The 19,287-nt window shown below is 45.8% G+C and overlaps 1 pseudogene; it reads left to right on the forward strand.

Moving 5' to 3' along the window:
• Positions 14,518-15,402, forward strand: LOC108637284 (annotated as a pseudogene).

Here is a 19,287-nt window from a genome sequence, read left to right on the forward strand (position 1 = left end):
CTGAACTCTAAGAATACCCTGGGGTCCACTCTGAGATTCTGATTCAGTGAGTGTCAAGGGAATCAGTGCTAGGGTCTCTTTTCTCAGAAGCCTCCCACATGATTTCATGGAGTAGATTATTGGAGAATTCCATTTAGCTATGTAAATTGATTCTGTCTTTTAACGTATCTTCAGCTTCTCTCTTACTGGTGCAGGACAGAGTTTTATTGATGGAACCTGAGAACTCGCCTGGAGATTTGTTGCTGTCCTGACCCCTTCCTGGCTCTTCCCCCAGTGCTCCTAGGTCTGACACTATCTGTATATTTACTAAATGGATTCTAATATCTAGAGCATTTTTTCTGCATACTGCATATGTAGACTCTCTCATTCTCTGCCATTTGTCTATTCCTTGTGTGTGTGTTCAGTCACTCAGTCGTATCCGGTCATTCTTTGTGACCTTTTGGACTGTAGCCCACCAGGCTCCTCTAATGGGCTTTGTTCAGGCAAGGATATGAAGCGGGTTCCTGTTGCCTCCTCCAAGCGATTTTTCCCACCCAGGGATCAAACCAGAGTCTTTTGCATCTCCTGCGTTGCAGGCAGATTCTTTACCGCTGAGCCATTGAATTAATCTCGACAGCACTTTTAATTTCCTACTGTATGCAAAGCAGAGTAAATTACAACTGCATTTATATATCTAAAAAAATGACTCCAATTAATCTCCTCACTATGGTTCAACATATATCTAAGAGAAAAACCATCACACGTCCATCAGTCATTTGAAGCCCTTCTCCCAGCTGGAGAGCGGATCAATTTAAGGACATTCACTTATTTCACTGTGCACGAAGAGTATGAACTTTTCATTGCATTTTAATTCATGTTTCTCCCCTCTTTTATTGTCATATTACCTGTCAAATATGAACTTTGTATCCAAAGGTTCTTTTTCCTTATATAGCAATGTGAAGATTTTGTTAGCTACTTTTCTTTCTTTTCACATTAATCCCCCCTCAAAATCCTATATAAAATGGCACGACTTCTCTTATTTGTTTTATAACAGATATAGTGTTAAATTGAGAGAAAATAAGGGTCTTCTTTCTGAAACTTCTTTCAGAGACCATCAAAAATATATAGAATCTATTTGCTGGGCTTTAAAGCCCCCAAATTTGAACATCATTCTGCAGTTAAAGCTGTCCCTGAGGACGGTGACATTTGATCTGGGTAACAGCTATGGTTCTCAGGTAAGGCTGTTCTTTCTATATGGCTTCAAAGCTAAAAGCTCAGAAAAATCCATTAAAGCCAGAAATAAAGGTGATGACATAGCCATTTGAGGTGGGAAAGGTGAGCGTCTTCAGAGGGTTTCAAGAAAGTGCCTAATGAAAACAATTCTGGAGCCATGCCTCTGTGGCACTCCCAGCTGCCTAGCCCAGATCTCCCAGGGATGGATTGCAGCGTGACCTGATTAAACCCTCAGGATGTTCTCACCATCCCTCCTCTGCCTCCCTCGGAAACACTCCTCTTTTAACGCCGCTCTCATTTCATGGCTCTGGTTGAACTCTGCAAGTAGAAGGGCTGCTTGACAACATCATTCAGGGAGAAGAATGCTGAGCCGCAGTGAGAACTGCTCCCACCGGTCAGAGCGCAGCTCGGAAGAAGAGAAAGATTCTTCACCGTTGCCACGTGATGGGGAGGGATTGTGTAACCCGCTATAACACCTCTGCAAAACTTCCATTAGATTTCATCAAGAGCCGATTTCTTTTTAAACTTTTCTTCCAGCCTCCTTGACAGTTTCCGCCTAGTGAGCTCTCCAACCGTCCTCACCAACCTATGTGCTCCACCACCCTAGTGTTTAGACCCTTCTCTGCTAAGCAGAGGGATATTGTGCTGGTATTTCTTATTCTAGACAACCAGTAAAGCATGTCTTTGGAGGTTCCTGTTGATAGTTTTGTCACTCAGACACAGCAATAGGCCCCAAAGGCTCCTTTGATTCTATTTCAGTTCCTTAACAGGAACCATTCTGTTACCTCGTTTGACTGCTAAAAGCCCATAGAGGTTCTTGTCTTGTTAAATGTAATTCCGTTGCAATTACTGTCAAATATTGAATTAAAAGTGGTTAGTTCATTAGCAGCTCCCCCCGAACAATCGATTAAAAAGTTTTCTGGTTTTTTTACGTGAAGAAGTTTGGCATTTGCTGATGAACTCTTTCCTCATCTTTGGAATCTAATTATAGACCCCTGGAATGTTCTGTTTTCACTTGGTCCCTAGGTCCCCGTGGTGTGGGAGGGGCATGTAGTGGAAATAGAAGGATGTGGCATGAAGCACCTCCAGGGCAGAAAGAGTCTGGAAGAGAGTCAGCTGAAGGTATGGAGTGCAGAGTCCAAGCAGGGCTGGCTCCAGTCTCAGAGGGTTTCATTGAGATGTAAGGCAGGGGGGCGGGGCTGGGATCTGGGGAATAGAGGGACAGGGGACGCTGGAAGACACCAGGCAGGCTGGCAGCCACACTGAACGGTGAATAAGCAGAAAGCAGGGCAGGAGCTGCTGGGCTGGACACCAGGCGGAAAACGACCAGATTCCAGCCAGACCCAGCCTGGGAAGGAGAAGGAACAGTGAACCAGGCAGACGGCTCCAAAAGTAGTAATAAGAGGCAGCAAAAACACTCCCCGCTAGTTCATCTTCACCATTAAAATAGGAAGCAGGTCACACAGTTGTGCCTCTGAAACTTCCCAGTGGCTTCCTAAACCAGAGCTTCTTTATCTCAGAAGTGCCCAGGGTTGCCCAGGGATCTTGTTAAAATGTAGATTCTGAGTTAATAGTCTGGAGCGGTAGATGAGACTGTATCTGCATTTCCAACAAGCTCCCAGGTGATGCTCAGATTCAAAGATTCAACTGCTTTGAATGACAAGAACTTGGCACATATCAGAATCGCCTACCTGCCTTTGCTCTGTTCTCTCCCTTGCATCTCCACGTTTCCACCGTTCTCCTTTGCAGTTTCTACTCCCTGTGTTTGGAACGCCTCTCACCCAGCTCTTCGGCTTCTTCCTCTGTCTCAGCTTCAATGTTACCTCCTCAGAGTGGCTTCCTTTTGTTACCAAGTCCAAGTTCATACCACTCACCACACGGCAGGCCAACCAACCCGGGGTGAGGTGCTGGGCCCCAGGATGGTGACTATATCCAGAAGATTGAGGAACTGGGGGGCTAGTGTCCCAAAGAACTGTCTTGCTTGGGTTTGGATGCTGTTTTCTTTCACAGAGATAAGAATGAGATTTGATAAAGTTGTTGCAAATATTTCTTGGCTCTTGCCTGACTGTGGAGAGGATGTGTTAATTTCTTCTCCCCTGCAGCCACTCACAGGTGATCCTGGTCAGGAAGTTTCCTGTGAGCTAAACAAAGGTATTTTGTTTAGCTAAGCTCAGACATGGGAGGCAGGGTTCCTGGAGATAAGCCATTAGGCACACTTTAAGCTACAGGCAACATCCCTTTGGTGACTGACTTGTGGAAGAAGCAAGAGAATACAAAGGTTAAAGTTAAGAAGCAGATTCAACATGGAGTCAAATTTGTTCTTCCTTGTTATCCCTGACCACTCTATTCATGCCACACCCCTCATTCCTGATTATTCTCTATTAGAATAACTATTTCTCCCATCATAGCTAGTCCCGACTCAATCTAGAACCATTTATCTATTTTTTCATAGTTTTTTACATGTGTCCCTAGTTAGATACAAACTTCCAGGAAGATAGGAGCCATTATTGATATATTTTCTGTATCTTTATCATTTCTTAAGTTCTACCTACGTGTTAATGTTAGTTGGTCAGTTTTCTCTGACTCTTTGCAACCCCATAGACTATAGTCCACCAGGCTCTTCTGTCCATGGGATCCTCCAGGCAAGAATACTGAGTGGGTGGCCATTTCCTCCTCCTGGGGATCTTCCTGACATAGCGATTAAACCCACGTCTCTTACTGTCTCCTGCATTGCAGGCAGATTATTTACAGTCTGAGCCACCAGAGAAGCTCACCTATACACTGGACACTATACTAAATGCTTTCCATTTGTCTTATTCACTTATGGCATCAGTTCTGTAAGTTAGGCCTTTTCCGTCACTGGTTTACAGACAAGATAATAGATGCCCTTTAAAAACAGCACACTGAGACTTCAAACATTTGAGCAGAAAGAATAGAGATCTGGGAAAATGGTTATCACTTGTTCTGCCCCCCACCCTCTGCCTGTGTTTCACCTGCGGGTGGAGATGTTAGCAATGGATGATTGCTCCCATCTCCACGTGGTCCCCACAGTGCACTGCCCAAAGGGGACAGCAATCCCATCCCTCCATCCTTCCTTGCACAGCTGAGCCATTCTGATGCCAAAGACAACTGCTAAACAGGAAGGCAGAACTAACAGAAATTCAATAAGGAAGCTACCAAGACTTTATCAACATTACCAAAACCACCGCCAGCTGCTTTGAGTGCAACTGAAAGCACTCAACTCCAGGCCACAAGCTTTAAGAATAAAATCATACAAAATAACTCGGGAGAGACATCTAATTCCAGGGCAAATGTGCAGCATAGCTTGGACAAGCATGCATTCCTCTGAACTGCCTCTAACATCAGGAACCAGGGGCAGAGATGCTCTAACTGAGACTGCTTTCTCCTTTCTGCAAATACAAATTCTAATAACTGTGCATCCTGACAGTATTTAGAACTTGGGGTCCACAGACAGCTTTTCCAGGTAGAATAGGGCATTTGTTGCCCTCGTTTTATCAGAGAGGATATTTCAGGGATGGTTGGGAATTAAGAATTCAGTTTTCATTGCCCTGGATGATCCTGGAAGGGGGCAGATAAGGTTGCTTGCATAATTCTGTGTACAAGTAAACATTTCATTTCTCGTTGTGGAGAAAAGACAATAGAAGTGGGAGATTTGGGGTTGTGATTCTAAAGCTCCTTCAAATAGTAGCTCAGGGGCTGACTCTCCTGGAAGGCAGGAGTGCACAGGGCCTGCCATGTTCTTGTTATTTTTGATGGATTGTGGTCTAGCCACAGGGCAGGAAGCTCAGAGCCCCCTGGGTCACATGGTTGGAACTTGCACAGATATTGAGGTTTGAAGCATTTTACTGTAGCCAGACCCAAGGAGACCTTCCAGTGCTGTCTTCAGGTTCCCTTCCCCTTCCTTCTTCTCCTAGCTCAGCCCCAGCTGCAAAAGATCACACCCAGTTGCACTCCTCCCTAACACTCTACCACCTATATACTCCAGCTGAATATGAAAATTGGTCTCTAATTGTTGGCTACAAGCTTGACTAGCTCTGAATTAACAGCTAAAGCTGTATTCATTAATCTGAACAGGGACGAGCAGGCAGACTGTCACAACACGGCTCAGCTCAGTAGCCATGCAGAGCAGGGGAGGGGACTCGGGGCACTTTGAAAGTGCAGCCGCCCCGTCCGTCAGCCCCACACGCTGGTGGGGAAGTGGGGAGGCAAGCGGCCGCAGCATCCCAGGAGACGGATGGCGGGCCTCCGAGTCCACCGTCCCATGGGCGTCCAGCCGCGATCGATGGTGATCCACAGCGATTAAACTGCAGCTCCTTTAAATGTCATTCTGGGATGGAATGCCATCCCATCAAGGTGCTGTTTAACATTTATCAGACATGTGCTGGGGTAGGGTTGGGGGCCCATGAAGTCATGCTTTGGGGAAATAGGAACGAACATGCTCGCGTTTGAAGTGAGACAGGCATCTGAATGAAACCGGGGCCTCTTCTGATGTGTTCTCTTCAACACTCAAATAAAATGCTTTTTGACACTCTTAAGACATTCTTGGTGTTTATTTGTTTACTTTCGGACTGCAGGGTGTGGAAGGTGGGATCTGTTATATGGAGTATTGAGTACAGTTTCCTGTGCTGGGCGTAGATCCTTGTTGTTTATCTGTTTTATTAGCTAGTGGTGTGCATCTGTGAATCCCAACCTCCAAGTTTCCCCACTCCCCACCTTTTCCCTTTGGTGAACATGAATTTGTGTTCTGAGTCTGTGAGTCTGTTTCTGTTTTCTAAGATTCATTTGTCTCATTGTTTTAGATTCTGCATATACGCGGTATCATAGGATATTTGTCTTTCTTTATCTGACTTACTTAGTGTAATGATCTCTGCATCTTAGATGTGCATTGACAGGTTAATGGATAAATAAGATATGGTGTATATTAATATATACAACAGACAATTAGCCATTGAAAAACAAGGAATGAAATGACATTTGAAGCAACATGGTTGCTTGTTGGATCTAGAGATAAACAGTTGCTTTTTAGCTTCTGGTGATGCACCTTGGACAGATGAAACCTACATGTGTGAGTGGGAGAATGAGGTGGGAGTGGTGGTTCTCAGTTGCTGCTGTTAGAATCACTTGGAGGGCTTTGAAAACAGCAGCGACTGGGGCCCGTATGATCCAGTTAGCCTGGGTGGGGCAGAGTATATAGTCCACGGATTCTCCTGCCTGTAGGGATATCCCCAGAATAGAAGACTTGTTAACAACAGCACCGGCAAAACTCAGCTTTCCATCAGAACCGCATAAGATGTTGAAGGGCAGTGTAATGGTCAGTATTATTTTCCTCTGCTACCAATTTGTATTTATTTGTCCATTTAATCAGAAGATTGAATAACTCATGGCGATTGTTGTCAATTTCAAACTTGAAAATATGAGACCTAGATTGACTTACCCATTGAGCAGCAGGACCATGAATGTGGGAGGTGTGTCTGTTTGGATACCAGCCTCTAAAAAAGGCAGGGGGAGTCACGTTCTTTGACTATCAGAAAATTGCTGATAAGGTCATCTGTCCTCCTTCCTACCTTCTGGCCTTCTCTTCCATGTATTCTTTTCCTTTTCTAGCTAGGCGATGGCACGATTGTTTTATAACCTTAGCAGATGCTTTTATTTTTCAATTTAAAATTTATTTTTAATTGGAGGATAATTGCTTTACAACATTGCGGTGGTTTCTGCCATACGTCAACATGAATGAGCCACAGGCATACACATGCCTCTCCGCCTCCCTCCCCATCGCACCTGTGGCTTTGGGTTCCCTGTATCATACAGCAAATGCTCTCTGTTTTACACTTGGTAATGTATATGTTTCAATGCTCAAGTCATCCCACCCTCTCCCTACTGTGATCAGAAGTCTGTTCTTTATGTCTGCATCTCCTTCCCTAGCAGATGCGCTTAAATGTCTCCTACATAGGTTCCCTTTTCCCCGCCTTCATTACCCTTCAAGCAGACAGTGGGTTTTGTGATTTTTGCCTCAAAAGAAAAGCAGAGCAAGAATAGGATGACCACAAAACAACGACACACAGATGTAGTTTCTTCAAAACCAGTCCCTTCAAGGAGACTGCTCTTGTTAACCAAGAATTAACCAAGAATTCCAAGAAAGGAGTTCTGGTTGTTTATTTGAGGTTGTCAGGACTGCAGTCTGAGAAACACAGATTTAAGAAGCACTTGAATTATGTTCTGCCGAACGATGAAATGGGAGATGCTTATAGAGGCAAAAAACTTCAAGTATACATAAATTGTCAAGAATTGGGATTGTAGCCAGTAAGGAGTAAGGTTCTTCTAAAGTGAAGACTGGTTGGGGTTCAAAATGATTCTGTAACTTCAGAATGGGGGGACTTTGAAACTGCAAGGGTGCAGCTAGCAGCAGCTAGCAGATTTTGTTTTGAAAACAGGTCATGGTGTCCTTGAGTCTGATACAGTTCAGAGAAATTTCATGTGTTTAGTGGGGGCAGGGACGTGTCTGGGACCAGACCCTCAATCATTTCAGTTCAGTTCAGTCGCTCAGTCATGTTTGACTCTTTGTAACTCCATGGATTGCAGCATGCCAGGCCTCCCTGTCCATCACCAACTCCCGGAGTCCACCAAAACCCATGTCCATTGAGTTGGTGATGCCATCCAGCCATCTCATCCTCTGTCGTCCCCTTCTCCTCCTTCCCTCAATCTTTCCCAGCATCAGGGTCTTTTCCAATGAGTCAGCCCTTTGCATCAGGTGGTCAAAGTACTGGAGCTTCAGCTTCAGCATCAGTCCTTCAATGAACACCCAGGACTGATCTCCTTTAGGATGGACTGGTTGGATCTCCTTGCTGTCCAAGGGACTCTCAAGAGTCTTCTCCAACACCACAGTTCAAAAGCATCAATTCTTCGGCGCTCAGCTTTCTTTATAGTCCAGCTCTCAATGGCTGTCCATTTTTGTATGCCTGAACCATGAGGACTGCATTGTGATTTCCATTTGTGATCATTCTGATAGAATACCTTCAAGATGATGGAATTCCTCCAGGTAGAATGAAGTGGAAAGAGGGGCAGCGAGAATCACAACCTCTTGAAGAGGACTGGTGGGAAGACAGGATGAGGCAACAAGCCTGCATGAGGCCTAAGAGCAAAGACAGTTAGTCTAACTGTCTTCATGGTGGCCCCTAAAATGGAAAAGCCCAGGGAAGCGATGGATGTGGGGCCCGTGGCAGAGAATAAGCAATAGCTCATCAGACACCACCTTGTCTCTGGGTAACAGAATCATCAGAGATGCAGGGACCCTGGGGACAGGAGCATCTCTGTAGGGATCATGTAGGCAGACGGCAGAGCCCCAGTGTATTGCTTCTCATCCTGCTCACAGCGCCGACTGTGTTGCTGTTCACATTGCCTCCTCTGCTTGCTGAGCCCCGGGTAGGCAAGGCTCGAGCTACGAGGCTGAAGAAGACGCGAGGAGTCGTAGGAACCATGGGCACGTTTATTCTCTCCTGGCTGATGCAGCAGCCGTAACAGTAGACACGCTGTATTCCATCCTCTTGTGTTTGCAGAGGGCAGACGCAGCTGCGACTCAGCAGTAATGCCACCGCTTCCTAGGTTCCACTCACATGTGCACATTGCACACAGCCCAGCCACCCAGCGGGAACCCCGCGATGCCCAAGCACAGTGCTATAAATTATCTCAGCTGTTTAAAAAATGTGGGGCAGAGAGCCTGAACATGCCATCTTGGCAAATTTGCTCTCTCCCCACACCCAGGATGGAGGATGGGCAGCTGGTAGATCCTTGTAAGAACAAGTGGCATAATATCAGATAGAACAGGATTGTTGTTCCAGTCGCCAAGTTGTGTCCAGTCCCATGGACTGCAGCACACCAGGCTTCTCTGTCCCTCACCATCTCCTGGAGTTTGCCGAGTTCATGTCCATTGAATCGGTGATGCCATCCAACCACCTCATCCTCTGTTGCCCCTTCTGCCCTCAATCCTTCCCAGCATCAGGGTCTTTCCCAATGAGTCATTCTTCCCATCAGGTGGCCAAAGTGATGGAGTTTTAGCTTCAGCACCAGTCCTTCCAATGGGTATTCAGGGTTGATTTCCTTTAAGACTGGTTTGATCTCCTTGCTGTATAAGAAACTCTCAAGAGTCTTCTTCAGCTTCACACTTCAAAAGCATCCATTCTTCAGCACTCTGCCTTCTTTATGGTCTTTCTCTCACACCTGTATATGACTACTAGAAAGACCATAGTCTTGACTGTATGGACCTTTGTTGGCAAAGTAATGTCTTTGCTTTTTTTAGTACACTGTCTAGGTTTGTCATAGCTTTCCTGCCCAGAAACAATAGTCTACTAATTCTGTGGCTGCAGTCACCATCTGCAGTGATTTTAGAGCCTAAGAAGGGGAAATCTGTTATTGCTTCCACTTTTCCCCTTCTATTTGTGATGGGACCGGATGCCATAATCCTAGTTTGTTTAATATTGAGTTTTAAGCAGGCTTTTTCAGTCTCCTCTTTCACTCTCATCAAGAGTCTCTTTATTTCCTTTTTGCCTCTTCCATTAAGGTGGTATCATTGGCATATCTTAAGGTGCCCTCTAAGATCTTTGGAGACACTGTTAATGTGATCTCCTTTTGGTAGAAGTAAAAGATAAAAATGCATCATGACAAGTAAACATTGCCAGACACTGAGTGTGACAAGCAGAATTCTATGGAGTGTTTTTTAAGATTTATTTTTATTTATCTGGCTGCACAAGGTCTCAGATGCTGCACACAGGATCCTTGATCTTTGTTGAGGCAGGTGAATTCTTAGTTGTGGCTTGTGGGATCGAGTTCTCTGACTAGGGATCAAACCCAGGCGCCCTGTGTAGGAAGCTCTGAGACTTAGCAACTAGACCGCTACCGAAGTCCCATTAAATATCCTCCCATTTAGAATAAGGCCTCCCTCTGCACAGAGAATTCTGTTGCTTTAAATGAAAGGCAAGCAGGTAGAGAAACAGGCCTCTAAGAGATAATTCCATTTGCAAGAGATGGCGTCTAATCTATTTTCATGCCAAAGTGTAAAGGACTTTTCACTTTATTCATCACTTCATTAATCTAATTTCAAAAGGGAAAGCCCGCACTGAAAACAGAGGTTATTCACATTTCAAACAAACTCCTTAGGCATAAAGAGTGAGCAAAGCACTCAACCATTAGACTCGGTTGCTTTTCTACCAGCTGGAGATGAGTACAGTGAAGGTCACGCTATTGAAACTTATATCTGCAGAGATATATGAGGTTGGCATTGAAGAAGGAATTGTTTTGCAGAATGGCAAATAATAGATCTGTTATGCGCTGTGTATCACAGTAGAGTTTGGAATAACATGAGCAGCTCAATGGCATCTATTTCCATTTTGTTTTACTTTACAGAATAAATGAAAAAATTCCACGGTAACTGTGAGAAAGAGGTAGAGTCATATATACCAAACCCCATTCTGCAAAGTAAAGGATGGGTTTGGAACCACTGGAAACATTCCCACGCCAGGAATTTCCAGGACATCTGGTAAGTCAACAACATTATCGCAAACATTATGGCCAACCATGTCAGTTCTTGCAACAATGTATTCATTTTCCAAATGTTCCAGCTGAGAAAGCCACATAGAACATTCCCCCCATCTAGCAGATGGCTAATGGGGAAGCTGGTATTTTCTGTGGAAACCAGTTTCTTTTAACATTAGACGTTTTCAGCAGAGAGAACAAATAATCATTTGTTTTTCTATTCTATTCCATCACATCCATAAACAGAATGCATTTCAAACTATTAATTTTAAAAGTGCATAAGAAAGGGAGGTTTTCCTTAGGCATACAGAGCTAAGAGGTTTTTAGATCTTGAAATGCTGGTGGTGGGGTTAAGTCTGAGATGGAAGAATCAGGGAAAACTTGAGCTTTTCTGTATTATTATTATTTTTGTTAATTTGTGGGGGGAAATCTTCTAAAGTATGTGGGTGGAAATGAGTTTGCTTCTGCTTACCTCAGATTTACAACTGATTTGTAAGTTGAAGAGATTATGAATAGGGTTTTATTTTTATAAGAGATGAAACAAAATGAGCAAGGTGCCACTGCCAAGTTTATTTTCAGGAAGAGTTGGGAGAAGCAGCAAACAAAAGATAAAACGTTTGAATAACACTGAGTTACTACATCCAGTTTCTCACAGACTACATTTACTGTACTAGGAAAGTGGGTTGATGTGCCTTAAAATATTCCACCTTCATGTGTTATCGTCAAGCATTCAAGTAAATATATATGGAACACATTAACATTTGTCACCCATACGTTAACAGGTAGGAACTTATAAGTGGATGGTTTCATTTGTTTGTTTTTGTTTTTTTTTCTAAGCCCTTCAGTGGGCTAAGTGGAAATTTCCACTTTTCCAGTAATGAGTGTGTTTACGTCCCTGCTATCTGACTAAAGCCCTTTCATTGTGTAATTAATTTCATTCTGCCATGCAAAAATATTGGCATCTGAAATTACACCTATTTTTATAACAGGCTCATTCACTCTTTCCAGTAATATTAAAATTACTATATACCTATTATGTATGAGAATATATGCTTGGCTCTGCTGGAGACACGACGCATACATGAAAGTTAATGGTGCAAAGATATGCTTAATTTCAGTAACATATCAAAAACACTGACTTCCCTCCTTTAAAGGCATGGGTATCTTAGCTGAAACACCCGTTGGCCGGTTGGCAGTGTTAGGGACCAAACGATGGTCTCTAGGACCTGAGTCATGTTTACCAGAAAGAGACAGGACATGCGCTCATCCTGCCTGGCCAATCATGTAACGCCAGCTGCTCCTGTAGCTGAGACAAAGAACTGCCTGTATATAAGCCGCCATACTCCTTTGTTCGGGGCTCTTGTCAGATTCTGCTGTGCCGGATGAGACTTGGGCCCTAGCACGCTAGAAATAAACTCCCTTCTTGCCTTTGCATTACCGTGGTGGACTTGCTCTCTCTCTTGGTCGGTTCAGAGATATGGGCTTGGAGCATAACATTTGGGGCTCGTCCGGGATCTCCATTCCGCCAGGGAAGACAACTCTCCTGGTAGAAGGGAGTAACCTCGTTAGGAGATAAGAGCTCTGAGCACCGGTGCTAACGTTGCAGAAGCCCAGATTAAGTCCGGGGCCCAGTATCGTACTGGGGAGGCATCTGGGTGTAAAGTGCAGAGGCAAGTCCAGCGTAAGGCCAGGGCCCGGTTTCGTGCTGGGGAGGCGGCTGGCTCTGGTTACTGGATTAAGTCCAGCGTAAGGCCTGGGCCTGGTATTGTGCCGGGGAGGCGGCTGGCTCTGTGAACACCCTGCAGGTAAGACTGAGTGCATTGTCGGTGGCCACCTTGCGTTTGTTATCTGTTTGTCTATTTGCGGTGTCTGCGCTGCTCTTTGTGTGCTCTGTTGGCTCCCAGTGTACTTTTCTGTGATCATGGGACAAACAACTTCTACTCCTTTATCTCTTATGATTAACCACTTCTCTGATTTCAAGTCGAGAGCTCAGAATCTTTTGTTACTGGTGAAGGAGAGCAAACTGGTGACTTTCTGTTCCACCGAGTGGCCTACCTTTGACGTCGGATGGCCACAAGAGGGAACCTTCAATCCCCAAATTATCCAGGCAGTTAAAGAGAGGGTGCTTACTCCTAGTCCTGCCGGGCACCCAGATCAGACTTCCTACATTCTGGTCTGGCAGGATCTAGTGAGAAACCCGCTGGAATGGCTTAAACCCTTTGTTCTCGCTCCTCCTAAACCTCCTAAACCTCCCTGTCCCTCTTCCCCAACTCCAACCTCACCAAGCCCACAGGTGCTAGTCATGAAGTCTTCTGAAGAAAAAGAAGAAAAAAAGGACGAGAATCGACCAAAGCCGGTCTTCCAGGAATCTTCTCTGTATCCTAATCTGATAGACCTGGAGACCGAATTGTTCCCACCCCTGTATGCGGATCCACATCCGCCCTTGCTTCCATAGGTTCCACAGGTTTCATCGGGAGACGCCAGGAGGAGAACCGAGCCTTCAGCTCATCCCAGAGAAGGGGGCCCCACCCAGGGAACTCAGGGAAGAACAAGGGAAATGGCCAGCGTAGCGGAAGAAGAAGACCCAGAAGTCCCCTCCTCCACCATTCATGCGTTTCCGGTCCGGGCGGGGCCAGCCAGAGAGGGTGGAGAGCGGACATATCAGTATTGGCCCTTCTCCACTAGTGATTTGTACAATTGGAAAACCCAGACTCCCTCCATCTCTGAAAAACCGCAGGGTCTTATTGATCTTTTAGAGTCTATCCTTTTTACTCACAATCCCACTTGGGATGATTGTCAGCAACTGTTACAGGTGTTTTTCACTACAGAGGAGTGCGAGCAGATCCTGTCAGAAGCTGGGAAGAATGTGCCAGGGGTGGATGGGAGGCCCACAATACAGCCTAACCTCATTGAGGAGGGATTCCCCTTGGTGCGACCCAACTGGGACTTCGAACTTGCTGAAGGTAGGGAGTGTCTCCGAGTGTACCATCAGACTCTTATGGCCGGCGTTAGAGAGCCCACCAGGAAGCCAACTAATTTGGCCAAAATAAATTCAGTGAGGCAGGAACCAAATGAGAGCCTGAAGCCTTCCTTGAAAGGATAATGGAAGCTTTTAGACAGTATACCCCTATGGACCCACAGGCAGATGAGTCACGAGCTGCAGTTATGTTAGCATTTGTAAATCAAGCAGCCCCCGATATTAGAAAAAAGTTACAAAAGATAGAGAGGTTAAATGAACAATCCTTACAAGATCTAGTGAGGGCAGCCAAGAGAGTTTTTAATCATAGAGAGACCCCAGAAGAGAGAGAGGACCACATTAGAAGAGAAGAAAGAGAATTTAGAGCTGAAGAAAACCGTAAAAATCAAAAAGAGCGGGCCCAGATATTTTTTGCTGGGGTTGAAAACAAAAACAGGTTCCAGAAAGGGAAAAAATTGGACTCAAAAATGGAAGAAAAAACGACAAGGCGTAAGCTTGAGAAAAACCAATGTGCGTTTTGAAAAGAGTTTGGACATTGGAAAGATAAATGCCCCAAGAAAAATCTAAAAGAGGGGCCCAAGAACCCCAAGAACGAGACTCCCTCTCCAGACAGTCATATCCTCTACGTGGGTGAGGATAGCGACTAGGGGGGTCAGGGCTTGAAGCCCCTCCTTGAGTCCTGGGTAACTATAAATGTGGAGGGGAAACCGGTTGGCTTCATGGTGGACACGGGAGCCCAATACTCAGTCTTAAACCAAAAAGATGGACCCACGTCTAAGAAAAGTAGCTGGGTGCATGGAGCAACCGGGACTAAGCGATATGGATGGACTACAAAATGGCATGTGAACTTGGGGGCCCACTAAGTGACCCATTCTTTTCTGGTGATACCTGAGTGTCCAGCGCCCTTGTTGGGAAGGGATTTACTGTCTAAAGTGAATGCCCAAATTCATTTCGACCACAGACAAGTGTCGGTTTTAGATGGGACCGGGCATCCTCTTCAGGTCTTGTCTCTGGCATTAAAAGATGAATACAGACTCTACTTGCCAGAGGCCCCAGTGACAATAAGCCCTGAAGTACAACCATGGGTTCAAAGATACCCTCAGGCCTGGGCTGAAACAGCAGGAATGGGGCTGGCCAAACAGAGGCCCCCTATCATTGTGGAACTGAAAGCCAGTGCTTCCCCGGTAAGGGTACGACAGTATCCCATGAGTCAAGAGGCTCTACAAGGAATTACTCCTCATACACAACAACTTATAGATGCTGGGGTCCTGAAAAGGTGCCGGGCCCCATGGAACACTCCCCTGTTGCCTGTAAAAAAGCCTGGGGGAACTGATTTTAGACCGGTTCAAGATCTATGAGAAGTCAACAAATGGGTGAATGATATTCATCCTATGGTTCCTAACCCTTATACATTGCTAAGCAACTTGCCTCCAAACTACATTTGGTACACTGTTTTAGATTTGAAAGATGCCTTTTTTAGTTTGCCTCTTGCCCCCTCAAGCCAAGAGATCTTTGCCTTCGAATGGCAGGAAGACGGTGGTCAGACCCCTGCACAGCTGACATGGACTCGCTTACCACAGGGTTTCAAAAACTCGCCCACATTATTTAATGAGGCCCTGGACGAAGACCTCCGTGAGTATCGGGTTGAACACCCTACCATTGTTTTATTACAATATGTTGATGACCTTATGCTGGCAGCGGCTACAGAGAAAGAGTGCCAAGAGGCAACAGGTGACCTTCTCCAAACCTTGGGGACTTTAGGTTAGAGGGCTAGTGCCAAAAAGGCCCAGATTGCCAAGCAAGAGGTTACATACCTCGGTTATAAGATAAAACAGGGCCAGAGGTGGCTAACACAGGCTATGAAAGAAACCATCCTCCAGATCCCTGAGCCGGCTAACCCTAGACAAGTGAGAGAATTTCTGGAAACTGTGGGATATTGCCGGTTATGAATCTTGGGGTTTGCAGAAAAGGCCAGGCCCCTATATGAAGGGACCAAAGAAAACAAGGACTAGAAATGGACTGAGCCAATGAAAGAGACCTTCCAAGAGCTCAGGTGAGCCTTGCTAGAAGCTCCTGCCCTTGCCCTCCCTGATCCATCTAAGCCTTTCCAATTATTTGTAGAAGAAAAGCGGGGGATAGAAAAAGGGGTACTAACACAGAGATGGGGACCATGGAAGCGACCTGTAGCTTACCTTCCCAAGAGACTGGACCCAGTGGCAGCCGGATGGCCACCTTGCCTCCATATCATCACGGCCACCGCGCTCTTAGTCCACGATGCTGATAAACTGACTTATGGACAGAGACTCTTGGTCTACACTCCTCATGCCATAGAGAGTTTTAAAGCAACCCCCAGGTAAATGGATTTCTAATGCCCGCTTGACGCACTACCAGGCCTTGCTACTTGACACCCCATGGATTCATTTCCAAATGCCCTGCACTCTAAATCCAGCCACTCTTTTGCCCAATCCGGAGGAAAATAGCCCCCTCCATGATTGTGATGAGATACTGGCTGGGGTAACAGCAATACGAAAGGACTTAACCGATACTCCACTGGATAACAGTGAGCTAAAATGGTTCACAGATGGCAGCAGTTATGTAAAAGATGGACAGAGACGGGCGGGAGCCGCAGTAGTAGATGACTCTGGACAGACGATATGGGCAGAGGCCCTTCCCCCGGATACCTCAGCACAAAAGGCAGAGTTAATTGCCCTGATTCAAGCATTAGAGAGAGCCAAAGGAAAAAGAATAACTATTTTTACTGACAGTCGCTATGCTTTTGGCACGGTACACATCCAGGGCCCGATATATCAGGAACAGGGGTTTTTGACAGCTGAAGGAAAAGAAATTAAAAACTTGCCTGAAATCCGTAGACTTTTAGAGGCTGTACAGATGCCTCGGGCTGTGTCAATAGTACACGTACCTGGACATCAGAAGGGTGACAGCCCCACGGCACGAGGGAATCGTGCCACAGACCTGGCAGCTCGATAAGTAGCTGATGAAGATTTCATCACCCCTGTGTTAGCGATCGGACTTCCACCTCCAGGTATGGGAACTCTGCCCCCAACCCCTGAGTATTCATCCACAGACCTTGCTTGGATCCAAGAACACACCAACCTTCAAAAAGGTGAAGATAGATGGTACCGAGACTCAGACGGCTACTTGATACTCCCTGCTCAGCTGGGATGGCAACTATGTGAGCATTTACACTTGTCTACTCATCTGGGAAAAAAAAAAAAAGACTCTGATGCTCTTTCAAACTGCGCGCCTGCCATTTCCCCAGCACCAGACAACTGTAAAGAACATAGTGCATGCTTGTACGGCGTGTCAACAGATGAGGCCAGGAAAAGGGCAACATGCAGGACTGAGGTATCGGGGAGAAGGACCAGGGCAGCACTGGGAAATAGATTTCACCGAGGTAAGGCCAGGCAAGTATGGTTACCGGTACTTGTTAGTGTTGGTGGATACCTTCTCAGGGTGGGTGGAGGCTTTTCCTATAAAGGGATAAACCATGATGATAGTGGTGAAAAAGATTTTAGAAGAAATAGTTCCCAGGTTTGGCCTGCCAGTGACCATCGGCTCTGATAATGGACCTGCTTTTGTGAGTCAAATAGTTCAGAGCCTTGCCCTAGCCCTGGGGACTAAATGGAAGTTACATTGTGAATACAGTCCACAGAGCTCAGGGCAAGTAGAAAGAATGAATTGGACCCTAAAAGAAACTTTAACTAAATTGGCTATAGAGACTGGTGGGGACTGGGTGACCCTCCTTCCCTTCGCCCTCTTCCGTGTGCGTAATACTCCTTATCAACTTAATCTGACCCCATTTGAAATTCTGTATGGGAGACCTCCCCCTGTATGTCCAATATTTGAAGGGAAGAAACTACCGCCTCCCACGTTGGGACAATTCCAAGAGGCCTTGATGGCCTTAAGCAAGGTGCACTCTCTTGTCTGGAACCTGCTCTGGGAAATACATGTGGGTCAAAATAAAAAAAAAACTATTCCCTCACATGACATTGGCCCAGGAGATTGGATATGGGTCAAAAGGCACCAACACCAAGGCACTAGAACCCAAATGGAAGGGTCCTTATGTTGTTCTTCTTACCACCCCAACTGCCCTAAAGGTCGATGGTATCGGGCCTTGGGTGCGTTGCAACCACGTATGCCCAGCTACTTCAGCAGAGCAGGAAGAGGCTAAAAAAGAATGGGAAGCGTCTCTGCACCCGTCCAACCCCCTGAGGCTGAAGCTCCAGTGTCATCAACAAGACCAAGACAACTTGTCTGGACCATCTTATGGATGACCATGTTACTCTGCTCCGAAGCTGCCAGTGTGAACCTGCACCAACCCGTCAGAATCACCTGGAAACTGCAAAATGGACTAACACATGAGATGCTTACCTCCACCACCTCAATACATCCACAAAATACTTGGTGGCCAGACTTATACTTTGACCTTAAGCCGGTGGTAAATGTACCCTGGAAGAGGGGCAAGCTCTGGAATCATGCATTCTGGGCAAGTCCAGGTGCACCCAGGCATAACTGGAAGAGCTATAGGGGGATACAGGACTCTTATTGTAAATCTTGGGACTGCATAACTTCCAATGCTGGGTCGGAGACTCCAGGGTATAGACGGTGGGATGTAGGAAATCGGGACTTGCTTAACTTCTTATTTGTAGGACCCGTGCCTCCGTACTCCGATTGGGAAAAAGATCATAACTTTGCCCAAGTAAAAATAAGGTTTAACATTGACAAAGCAAAAAAAGAAAAGGCCTGGGTCAACAGGATATCATGGGGGCTTCAGACCAGAACTGACGGGTTCCCATACCGGGAGTATTATAATGGGATCATTGTTGTGAGTTAAGTTTTAGAACCAGTAAAAATGTATAGTATCGGTTCAAACCCCGTTGAACAGGTCCATGCAACTCTCTACCCGACAACCTTCCTACCTACATCCCAGGGACCAACTAAAGACCCAGAGGCCGGCCCCCTTGCTAAACTCAGACAAACAGATCCACTATGGAAATTAGTAAAGGCAGCTTATGCTACCTTAAATCAAACCCATCCTGAGGCAACTAAATCCTGTTGGTTATGTTACAACTTAATTCCCCCTTATTATGAGGCAGTAGGCCTCAACGCCTCTTACGACCTGGCCAACGGCACCGATCCTCCTCAATGTCAATGGGGAGACTGAAAAGTAAGCCTTACAATGAGAGAGGTATGGGGAAAAGGGTTATGTATGGGCAAGGTATTATCAGAGAGGTCTCCACTGTGTGCGCATGTCATTGAGCCTACGGACTTGCCCATAGCCAGGTGGCTAATACCACGGATGGGAGGATGGTGGGTCTGTTCACACACGGGGCTGACTCCATGCTTACACAGCTCAATCTTTGATCCCAAAGAAGAATACTGTGTTATGGCAGCAGTCGTGCCAAAAATTCTGTACCAACCAGAGGAAACAATATATGATTACTGGGCCCAAAAATTGACCCTAAATCCTCAAGAAAGAACTTACAAAGTCAAGAGGGAACCTCTTACTGCCATAACCATAGCAACTATGT

The sequence above is a fragment of the Capra hircus genome, chromosome 12 (assembly GCF_001704415.2).
Source record: "Capra hircus breed San Clemente chromosome 12, ASM170441v1, whole genome shotgun sequence".
NCBI classification, from domain to species: Eukaryota; Metazoa; Chordata; class Mammalia; order Artiodactyla; family Bovidae; genus Capra; species Capra hircus.